Source organism: Rhododendron vialii, chromosome 7a (assembly GCF_030253575.1).
Source record: "Rhododendron vialii isolate Sample 1 chromosome 7a, ASM3025357v1".
NCBI lineage: Eukaryota > Viridiplantae > Streptophyta > Magnoliopsida > Ericales > Ericaceae > Rhododendron > Rhododendron vialii.
This window is the reverse complement of record NC_080563.1, coordinates 36,588,694-36,601,679: the sequence shown is the minus strand read 5'-3', so window position 1 is coordinate 36,601,679 and position 12,986 is coordinate 36,588,694.

The window sequence follows — 12,986 nt, the reverse complement described above, 5'->3', positions numbered from 1 at the left end:
AAAGGTCACATCGTTCAGAGATGTCACTTCGAATATCAGAAAGGACAGCTTACTTATCAAAAGATATTTTTGGAAGGTTCCATAATCGTCTGTACTCGGTGGAGCCCACTTCTGACACACGATAAAGCTCCGAGCATCTGGTGTTCTTTCCGAAGAACAACATAGCCGAACAAGAGGACCTCCCGAGCATTTGGAAAGATCACCGAGCGAACTCAAATACATTTACGTTCGGATAAGGCACACAACGTTCGGAAAAGTCCACAGGGATCCGTCTATCCTTCGGATAACTAATGACGCAATAGGCCGAAGCTCACCCCCATTTACAGATGAACTGAGAGAGCTGGACGACGGGTCAAACAGCGTGAACCTTTATCCCCCTTTCTGGACCTCGTGGGCCTTATGATCCTTCGGATATTTCGGCCCCCTACACACTCAGGAATGGATCTTGGAATGCATGGAATTGAATACATAATCTGGCCCATTACATTTCTCTGCAGCCACAACAACAACAACATAACATAACCCATCTAGTCCCCAATCATTGGGGGTATGGACGGGGATGATTGGAGATAGACCTAACCTTTGGCAATATATGCACAAAGTGGCTGCTCTCAGAATACCACTGAAACAGTGACCCCTCTAAACCTCCAAGAACCGATGAGCTAAATGGACGTTTTGTTGTAGAACCATACCCCCAAATCAAAACTAAATGGCATCAGAGAGGGTCAAAGGGGGTCCAGTAGCATTGCTGGCCCCAAATTGAGACTTAGCATTGCTGGGTCCAGTAGCATTGATAGGGTCACCTATCTATATTAAAGTCTCTTCTTCTGTCGAAAAGACTAAAATGCCCCCGCGATCCTCCTTTCGCGTCCAAGTCGCAAGTGTAAACTACATTTTTTCTACCAACGGCTATTCTTACATTCCATGAGAACGTGGAACCGTTTAGTATGTTTGTTGTGCCGAGGTCATCGCCTGCGTTGGACTAGCAATGGACCGTCAGGAGATGATCAAAGGGGAGATTGTTGTTAACAGCGATAGGGCCATAAGCTAGGGTAAGAGACTCCACCGGTGATCGGTGCATCGCCTTCATGATTAGGGCAAGCATCCATAGGTAGCTTTTGGGGTGGCTCATGTTAGTTTTTTTCTACTTTCTGTTGGGCTACTTCTTGGTTGTAAAAGAAAAGAGCAAGGGTCTAACATTTTATCACTTTTTTAGTTTATATAGAATATAGACAAGCCTGTAAATCTTTCTAGTCTACAGAGGGATATGGGAATCATGAAGACTTTGATTTAATTACATCGATCTTTCCAAATAATGCTAAGAAAATAATGTTGCATTCGGGTTTTTGTATTAATGTTATGTCCTAAATCATTCCATTTGCTTGGATGGTAAGTGTAATATTAATGATTTGAAGGATTACGTTATTTCTTTCTATATTAAAAAGATACAATATTATTTTTATCTATTTAGGTTAATGGATTTTTCAAACTTGGGTTGGGTGGCCACTCCTGTCCAGCCATCCTTGGCCCAACCTTGATTAGTTTTTTTTTTTTTTTTTTTCTCGGCAAAAGTCAATATATATTGTTAGTGAGGTTTGAATCTCTGTTAAATGCGTGGGAGTACATGGTAGTTACTCTCCATCCTTAACTACCCATGTTTGAAAAAGAAATTCATTATTAGTTCATAGTAAATTTCAAGAATTTTGTATAAGTATTAACATCTAACTAGCATGAAACCCGTGCTATATGCATAATTGACAGAAAAATATGTAAAGACTATATATGTAGAGATTATTTAATGCACAAAAATAATCTTCTTTTGAGATTTTATCACTCGGGTGATTCTTCTTTTGGCTTTCTTTGCAGCCTTTGATATAGCGTCATTTCTTTGGAAACACCGGTTGGGATTATACCCAATCTTGCCCGCAACGGAAGTGCAACCAAAAAATAAACACGCGCTAAGAACACACAATATTTACGTTGTTTGGCACCAAACACCAATGCCTACCCCACGGCAGAGAGAGAGATTCCACTATACGAAAAATAAAAGATTATAATGTGAGATGAAAAACCACCCTCGAGTTCCTAACACCACGGCTCTATACAATATTTTTCACTCACCCCCACATCTCTATTTTTCCCTCACATCTACATTGATGATCGACATCATATATTTTTCTTACATAAGTCTCATTGCGGCTAATCGCGTCAAAAATTGACCGGATATCGCTCGACTCCGGACGCATTCGTCGTTAAAGATCATGTTCCATTAAGCCCACTAAAATAGTCCCTCACTCAAAACGGTATGGGCTCCATAAGCCCACTACTCCCTACTCCGCAGAGATTCCAGAAACGAATAATAGCGGGCCTATCAAATCTAGAAAGCCCACAACCAGAAAGCCCAACTGCCATCACATCTGAAAGCCCATAGAGATGTTAAGTAGCCCAAAGACAATTTCTCAACGCCCAAAATCGTTCGTAAAATCTTACATAGTACGACTACTTCTTGAAAATTTTGTATTATTTTTAAGCTCTTATTTTGCAGACCGGACATTTATTTTAAAACGAAGGGAGTAGCTTTTATCGAATTTTTTTATAATCCAAGAAAATCTTATTCTACCTATCCTCGGAGTAAGGGAAGTTGTGGGGGTGGGATTTGAACCCTCACCAAAGGAAGTGCCCGTAACCTGCTCTAGCTATCACCTGAGCTAGGAGGCAACTTCTAACTTTTCTTGACGAGTATGTGTGTGCATAAATGAATGTTTAGCTTCGCAAAACTACAATCTAGGTTTACTTAAACCTCATAGAACAAAATTGAGCAAATTAAAGTTGGGAAAGATTTTTCCCTATGCGTTCCCCACACTTTTTTCATGCAACCATCGACCTCTTGCCAATTGATTCTAAGTACCTTTATTGATTGTGTAAAGGCTTCTAATTCTCCCAATTGTGCCAGGTCCAATTTTAATTTACCGGCTACTTGTTTCATTAGCTTTAATTCAAGCCGCAAGCCCTATGTTGTCAACGGAGATACTCACAATAATAGTAGGTCTGATTCAAGCGTTGAATAGATCAGCGGATAAGAATACTTGTCCATCCACAATGGAAATTACATTAGGAATTCAGCCAGCATTTTCCCTTGTCAATCCCATGGTCTCATAATGCAAGTAGCTTCTGTCTTTATTAACATAGCTTACCAAACCAGAAATAAGGATCACTAAAAGCTAGGCGCCTAGGCCATCTTTTGTTCAACTTTTCACTCTTTTTTTTTTTTTTTATCCCCAACTTTTCACTACTTTGTGCTTCATCACTTCATGTCCCCCTTAAAACCCATGAAATATATACATGTAGTGTTCTTAAAAGTATATACATTAAATCCTCTTTAGTAGATAAAATGTCCTATCAATGGCAATGGACAAACCTTCACTAGTAGTAGGTGGAACATATGGGTAGGATCTAGAAACTAGCTAGCTCCCATTTTCAAAATATTTGAAATCAGTTCTCCAATTTCACTAGAGCTAAGGCTCTGATTTTCAAAATGAATATTGAGCTCACTCTAATTTTCAAAATATTGAAATCACTCCAACTAATTATTAGTTTCGATGGAAGGAGTTTGAAAAGTAAAATTTTTTTTGATACTTCTGAACAAAAACCAAAACAATGTTCGGTGAAGATAGAAAAAAAAATTGAACAGTTGGTCTTCAGTGTTGTCTTATACAAACTTTTTCAACTTTGGTCCACATTTTTAGACTTTTCCGGTTTCTCTTGTTGAGACAAATGATAAATCCCAAAAAAAATTATTAAAAGCTGAACACAAAATTTTGTAAGATTAAACATATATAGCAAAAAAAAAAATACCAAACCAAAAATTTAGAAAGGACATGGCTTAATTAAGTTTACAATGCTTAGATGTTAAACTCTGGCATTGATTCTAATGGTGCAATAGTTTTTTCCTACTTCCGCACAATATACCTAATTCAAATGTCATCTAAGGGCAAATTGGGCATATCTCGTTCCAAATATGACGTAAAGTTTAGTATGCCCGGATCAATATGTCTACGTACACTTCTACCGACTACTCCTCTCTCACATATATGTGAGGCCGATTCCACAATTAAATATATGGGGCCGACACCCATGTGAGAGAGGAGTGGTCGGGAAGTGTGTGCGTAGCAAGTTCACATGATACTATCAAAAGAATTTTTAATTTTTTTTATAGGCAACAAAATTTATTAGAACTCGACAAAGGGTACATCAAGGAGGCCAAACTCTAAATACAATAAGAAACTTGGATGAAGAGAAGGCTAGAAGAAAAGAAACAAGGAAAAAGAAAAGAAAATACATCCAATGAGATATTGAAAGAATCCACCAAAGGAGTGGAATTAATTATCACAGCACAGCACAATGAACATCTTCACCTTCATCAGCTCATAACTTCACCATAATCTCAGCTGGGGATGAAAACCACCTTGTAGTATTTAGCAAGAGCATCATCAATTAATTCAACAGGCATTTGGACCAAGATCAACAAGGTTACAGTAGAAGTAAAATCCCTCAGCATCACACCTGAAAGCTTCTGTAGTTGTATTTGCGTGAGGAAATCCTTCAGATGAATCATCCTTAAGTAATAAAATTCTCTGTACTCAGTCACCCAACTCTTAGCCCTCCATTAGATTGGAGTTGAAAGAGTTTAATCATCCCTCCTCTAACCGTGATAAGCAGGTCAGATCGAGGAGAACTCATAGCCTTCAAAAAAATTGGAATTAATAAAGAGCAGCAGCAGCAGCAGCAGTCCTAGAATCAGTACATGGAAACCCTTGGTAGGTGATGATACTGTCAAAAGATAGTAGTATGATATATGTTGCACCAGTTCAGTGTCATTTTAACACAATATCAAATGTAGCATGATATATGTTGCCTTGCTAGCTAGTAGTATGATATATCAAAAGATCAGTATTAATAATGTTGCCTAGTAGTATGATACAGGTCATGTTGCAGTACCAGTTTAGTGTCATTAAAAGATGTTGTAAAAACAACGGAGTATACCATTGCTTTAAAAATTTAAAAAAAAAAAAAAATGGCACTTTGGCTAAAAAGAAATAAGTATAACTTTGTTAATTATCAAAATTATTGGAGATCCTCTTATCCAATCAATATCACATGGAAATGAAATAAATATGCTAGATATAGTACTAGGATAAATAAATAAAAAAGAAGAAGCTAGACACGCCATTTTCAAAATGGGAATCAATATATACTACTTTCTTCACTTATGTTTTCATTTGCCATTTAGTTATTCTCTCTTAATTTTCTGTTGGCATAATGATTATGACAAGATACAAAAACTGTGTGTAGACCTCGTTAACAAAAGTGGTCATTAGGTTCAGTGTTTCAGCCCCTTCCAATTTATGAGAATTAAGTTGTTTGGGAGATAGCAATGAATGTGCATTTGAAATCCCTTATCCATCTCTTTTTTTTTTTTTATAACTCAGGTGTTCGGGTCAGCTTATGCATGCATCGACTCATCATGGACCACTTGCAGGAAGCCCAATTAAAGTCAGAGCAAAGCTAGCTCCGTATGAACTAGCCCCCAGAAAATTGATTACACCTGCGAGGTTTCGAACATGAAATCTCGGGTTCCCTGTCTTTATAAGCACCGATAGAACAAAATGTAGTAATTTAGAAACATAATCATAGAAAGGGATTACATGCTTATAACTGAAGTGGGATCAATGATAACCTTCCCATATAGTTATCATTGTCATTTGAGTTATTACAACTAAAGTACCCTAATTTATGAGATAATCATGGGAGTTGGCTAGTGTTTCAACAAAAATGTCAACATTGTCAGGCAAATGGAACATAATATAGGAAACCAGCTAGACCTATAACACCGCCATGCATATTTATAGATAGAGTATGGAATTAGCTAGCTAATAAGTTTCTAAATACCTATACATATATTCACAGATGCAAATGCATAACCAAATGGTTGTTAATTTATTTAGATCTTATATACTATCGTAATTTGTGCGTGTTTACGATTGCCTTGTTTGTTTTAATCCGGCCGAACGTGTTAGCTGCACAGTAAACCGCAACATTAGTACTGATCGGCCAAAAGTTGATCAGAGAACACTTTGACGTTAAATACTGTGTATTTTTTACAAGGGCAAGTGACTAATCTTCCAAGCACCTCTTACTTTTTCTTGTACCCTTCTAACGGCCTCATGCACAACCTCGGATATTGCCGAATCCCTCGATCGCTTTGCTTGGTCCCTTCCAATCGATACAGGATTATTTGGTGATGTTATTCACAGTGTCTACCAAACTCCTCGTCAATCGAGTGTCAGGTGGCCTAACTCAGGCATGTATGTGGTGCTAACTTGTTCGGCATTAGTCCTTCCCTACCTTTCGGCTCAACTCACACTCTCTTCATATCTATCTTCAACTGTCCGGCCTATGACCGTCATTCGACGAGATTGGCTACAAGCGTAGGCCCTAAGCTTGGGAGCCCATTCATCACTTCGATAACGCGAGCTATACATCCTAATAATCTTGCATGTGGCTTCGGCTCTGTCCCTCTTAGTTCAGCCCGATGTCAAGCCCTTTGGTCCTCTACGTATTCATGAAATACCCACGAATAGTTATTCCAAAACTTAGAATATTAGGAAACATTGTTTTAGTAAAATTTTGTTAATGAATGGTTAGTTCATAAGGTGGGGGAAAGGGCTTACTAGTGAGAATACTTGATTTAGAAGTATCTTCTTCTACCAAAAAGTTCGAGAAAGAAGTACTTCGCAATCTCATGTCCGATTCTACAATAAAGGAAACAGATACGGTGATCTTTAAGAACGGAAATTTACTGAATGCAATTTGATTTGTAATTTTGAGACATGCTAACATCCGTGTTGTTCAATTGTCGCATTATCTATATATTATTGACACTAATAGTACGTTGGATTTGTACTTATTAAAGTCAACACATCCGAGGCCTGATCAATTTGGCTCTTGTATATAGATCATTTGTTTCTCAAAAAAGTCAGCTCATCTGGGGATAAATTACGATCCTCCATACATGAACTTAAACTAGCCCGGTTAATTAGGTACCTGGTTAATTAAGTTAATCTCGCTCAAGGTTCTTAACCTTTAGTATGCCGTCTGACTCTAATTCATGTAGTAAGACCCCGTTTCAGAAACCTTCTTAAAAAATAAGCAGTTTATTTCACATTTTCAAAATTAAAAATAATGTAAATAAAAAATATTTTTTCAATTTTTTTTGCATCATATAAAAGATCTCGATGAGATTTTTCAAACAAGATCTATATTGCATATTTTTATATTTCAATAAGCCCATAATTTTCGAGCTTGAAATTACATTCTTAAAAAATAAGGATTTTTTTTGCATTCTGGAACGGGGCCAATTGACATGATATATTAGACAATTTCGTGATGAATTAATTGGAATTAAGGAAAGTTCTAGACATCCTCGTCGCCTGAAAAAACAAAATTAATAAATATGATTAGTTTATACTATAATAACAGTCTTGACATTGCAAACGTTGCTAAGTTCCTACCAAGAGTTTTTAGTTTTTTTTTAATAGTCAAGAACATATAAAATTTAATGGTCAAACTGTCAAAGTGTGGTGATTTTGGATAGCGCGTGCCTAGTTCATATTCAGACCATTCCTTGTCCACATTACACAGCAATTTTCAACCTTAACCCGACCTATTCGTGTCATTTTGTGTTCGTATTAGAATTCTCTCAAGCCTAATCCGACTTGTTTAGCTTTTCGTGTTATTGTGTCGTATCATATTCGTGTTCCGTATCAGAAATAGCCGACTCTAAACTGCTAACTTCGTATCGGGTTATCGTGTCATCTTCAAGAATTCCCTCCCCGCGTCATGTTGTGTCGTGTTCTTGTCAAAATTCTATCAATCCTAACCTGGCTTATTTAACTTTTCGTGTTATCATATCGTGTCACATTCGTATTTCGTATCAGAAATAACCAACCCTAACCCAGTAATTTCATATCGGGCTCTCGTGTCGTGTCGAAAATTTTCACCCCTATTCCTACCCTAGAGCTGGAACAAAGATTGGTAGTAACATATAGGTTAAATTATATTTTCGCACCCTTAATTAAGATAATTGCCTACCTATCTTTTTTGGACTCCAAAATATGAATTTTTTTCAAAATTGTCACAAATTGATTAAACCCTGATCACCGTGGCCCGGTTGGCATTTGGCAATTGCCAAGTACTTCTGATGAAAAAAGGAGAAGTATGATAATTAAGGCCAAAAATGAAGAAAATTTAACGAGTAGTGCTAGGTATCCCGAAAGAATACACAGAAATGACTCCGAATTTGAAAATCAATAGTTCAGATTCACTTAAAGTCAATCAGGACCATTGATTTTCAAATTCGGGGTCATTTCTGGGTACTCTTTCGGGGTACATAGAATTTCCCAAATTTAACCCGTTAACTTCCATCCGGGAGCCAATTGACAATTGTTCAGAATTTGAAGTACGATTGATGAAAACATTGAAAGTTGAAAGCCAAAACGAGGGATAATAATAATAAATGCTCTATGGTGTAAATTGTAATCTACCCCTCAACTTTGTTGAACTAATGTATGTCTAGTCGTGACTCACGACCATATATGATTCAGTACATATGGACAAAGGAGTTAACGTTACAATTTGCAACTAATTTCACATAGGACCCGGCTCCTCTGCTGTCACTGCAGAGAGGGCCTTTGTCATTTCATCATGGTCGTCTGTCTCGACAATCAATAGTTCAAATTTACAGAAACTATTCTACACAATACATTTGGATGGTTGTAATTACGCAAATGGCACTCTGCAGTCTAGTTTTGGACTGCAGATAAGTTATTTTTTTTTCCCCATAATATGATAATAGTGAGGAACTTAACTTGTTAAATGTGGACAAAGGTACAACCTTAGCATATGCATACTTAGTTATAGTACTATTTTGTAGGGATGTTGTAGTATCAAATTGCTACTTGCATGAAAATGAATGGGTACCCATGAGTGTGTGATATTTTATTTGGACTCCAAGAAAGGTAGATGGATGAAGTAACATTTGTGAAAAGGTAAGTAAGAATGGATTTGTGCCATAGAAGTAATTTTGGCAAAATTCCTTATTCAACAAACTACGACCAGTAATAATTCATCATCTTAAAGACATTACCTCATTCATCCTCTATGGGCCTGGGCTTAATCCGTAGTGGTGAGGTGAACGTTTTATGATCCAAAATCGCACGCAAGATCCGATTCTTAATTGCGTAACAGAAGGTCGTAAAAGTACGAAAAAGAAATTAAAAAGGAGTTGGAAAACTTGAGGGATGAGTTTTCCTGAGCAAAAAAGGATATTATTACTATAACATTCATATTGACCAACAACATTACCATAAATTTTACAAAAGTACTCGATTTAAAATCTGGCCTTATTCGTTTTGGGATCTCAAAATCTCTAGGTACGATTTTAAATAAATTTTCTCTATCCGGCCATCTCTCTCCGGTCACTATTCTCAAAAACCTCTCTCGAGACCCAAACCGAACACGGGCTTAATATATATTTCAAATCTTGGCAGCATGACTGACATTGGATACTACTAATACTTGGAGTATATATTTTATATGGAAAGAGATATGCCAACCTCAGCAGAACCTAGAGGGATGGAGACATGGGAGTGGATTCAATTACATATCCACTCTACATAGCTGTTTTCTCATTAATTTATTTACATTATTCAATTTTCATATTGCCTTTTTATTGCCCCAATTATTCAATTTATTATTCAATTATTATATTGCCTTTTTATTACTCCAATAATCTTTCAACTCAGCTACACAACAAGGAGGGGAGAAAGGGACGGGTGGGATGAATGTGGACGAAGAGGCCGGTGGTAGCAAAAAAGATATGGTGAAACCACTCCCACGCGCAGGTACATGGCGCGTGGCCACCACAATTAGAAACAATTTTAGTACTAAATTCTTTTTGGAGCTAATTTACCGGGAAAAAGTTTTTTTTTTCTTGACGAAAGTCAGCATTGATAGATAGTTGTAGTTAGTGAGGCCAACTTCTGCTAAGATAATTGGATTTTTTCTTGTTGTCTTTTTTCAAATTTTTTTTTGCATTTGTTAGTTTTGCATCTAACTTTTGTGGATTATTGTTTCGGTGTTAAGACGAATCAGAAAAGTAAAAAATTATTACTTTTATCCAAATATTTTTTGAAATATCAAAGATAAAGCTCAAAAGATGTTTATCTTGAATATTTTCAGAAATATTTGGGTAATAGTCAATAAGTTTTTACTTTTTCGATTCGTCTTGACAAGGCAAATCAATAATCCATAAAAGTTATGCGCAAAACTAATAAATGGGAAAAAAATTGAATAAGAACCAAATAAGAAAAAAACCCAAAAAGTTCAAGGCCCTTAGCAGAATTTAGCCTGAGATTTAATACCTACTAAATGCACGAGAGTACATGATGCTTACCACTTGGCAACCATTCCACCTATGAAAAAAATATTTGTTATTTTGTAATAGAAAATGCTACTCAAATAAACTTTCCTTCCATGTTTAAACCAAATCATTAATTTTTTATTAAAGTAGCTAGATGTTGAAAATTTGACGTGAGTTGTGAAAAACCAATAGGTGATTGATTTTCCTACTTTTTTTCCTATGATTGTAAATTTTTGTTGACATTTTGCAAAAAAATTTATAACCTTATCCTTCCATATTTTTAAAGTTGCACACCTAACACAATAGAATACACACACAAAAAAGAGGGAGATTGCATTATATAAAATGAAAATGTGGAAATCACTTGACTAATAGTTATATTAAGCAATTGGAATAACTTAATAGTTATATTAAGCAATTGGAATAACTTAATTACAACTTAATCTGAAGCCCATTCCGAACGTGAAAAAAAGAAGTTCCTCGAAATTCTTTCGTCGATGAGTTTTTATTATACTTTCTCAGGACTAAAGTTATCTAGTCTTTGTCATAAAAAAAAATTAAAAACAATATAAGCCATATACATAGATAATCAAGATCCCTTCACAAGATACAACATAATTCTATTCGATAATCCAAGTCGTTTATTTTGTAAACTTGTATGTTAATTGTGAAAAAATTAAGTTCCTCGCGCATCAACAAATAGATTAGTCGAATTATACTTATCCATAGATGTAATCTGACACTCTAATTATCTTGTGACAAATATGCTTTGTATAAACAGACATCGAGGTAGATCGATCTGATTTTTTGCATCGACAATAAACACACCTTGGCCTACAAAACGAATGATTCAGTTGATCTAATTTTGAAAGTGATGAATTCCATTTGCATGAATTAACAGAGCTGAGAATAGTGGTTCGAATGAAAAGTCCACAAGAGACATTTTAAAATTGTTCTAATGTATTTTCTAGATTTTTTTTATGGCTATATTCCATACGTTTTTTTTTTTTTTGAAAGGCATTCCATACGTACTTGAAGGGTACAAAAAGGGATCAAAGACTACTATTATGGAGAATACTATCTTTTTCTTTTTAAAGGGGAAAAAAGAAGCAAATATATTTTTTCAAAGCAAAGCCTAAGCCTAAGCCTAAGCACTAGTTTCTCTAATCAATCAAATAGTTGAAACGTCTCATGTGCTATTAACTTCTTTAGAGTCAATTCATACGAAACTTTATTTCGGCTTGAATTGCACTTTTCGTAAATTAACGATGAGATAGGATCGTCATAATTAATCGGGATACACATAAGCTCTGAAACGGACACATGAGTTATCCACACGAAAAAAAGTACTGGTACTAGTTTCTCTACTTTTACCTTTGGTGATTGGTCCGTGCTTTCAACAGGCATCATGGCATCGCGTAGGGATGAGTTCAGACATATTCTACAGAAATGCCTATTTTCAGAAAAAGCCACATTGTTTTGGAGTATTGCACACATATCCTCTATTTACCATTGATCTTTACCAAACAGACATAATTCTAGGCTTTCTTTTTGGTATTTATATATGGTTTTAGGCCACGTTTTACTAAGGTTTTTATTTTTTAAGTATTTATTTTTTATTTTACAAGACAGATCATACCCTCACAAGCACACTTTTAATTTGAAAAATAAGTAGGTTAGCGAAATGGGGCCTAGTGTCATCTGTAAATTTTCAAAAACTATTATGGTCGATTGCATAAGTTGGGTACCACTAATTTATGTTCACCATCAATCTTAAAGTTGCCTCTTTTAGTAGTCTTTGCCTTAAATGGCTAAATGGCTTAAAAGGTATAATAAAAGACAAGACATTAATTTTGGAAAACTTATCAAATTTTACTAGATTTGTCTTTCCAAAAACGTAAGATAAGAGCACCTACAAATCATAACCATGAAGTTTTTCTTCCTTTACGATCAAATACAACGAGATAATACTAAACTCAACAAGTGTTGCTAAACATATAAAACTTCACAATATACAGTATTCAAAGAGAGAAACTTGTGAAACGAATAAACGAGTCTTCCATTATTATTAATTTTGAGAATTATAAGAGGGATTGAGTTCATATACCACAGAGCTTAAACAATTTAAGCCGAAGACTTGTATAATTTTTAAGGAGGTAAAGTAAACGTACTCCCATAAGTATACTATTGTGAGTTTAAAAAATGCAGGAAACCATGTGATTTCTGGATCACGGTTACACAAGAAGTGATCTTAATTCTGACTTTGGCCGAATATTTCTTGAAATGTTTGAATATTTTACCAAAACTATTACTAAAACATAGATAGAAATTGTTTAACATATTCAATTCCATGGGCTCGTTTGCACATGATAACCGTAGTGTTCATTGGTCATGATTTAATGTAGTGTCCTGTAAAGCGGGTGACCAGAATGAGCGAAATCAAAACTGAGAGCATGAAACCTCCTTTCAGAAAATTTTGTACTATTAGAATTTGTGAGAATGAGGA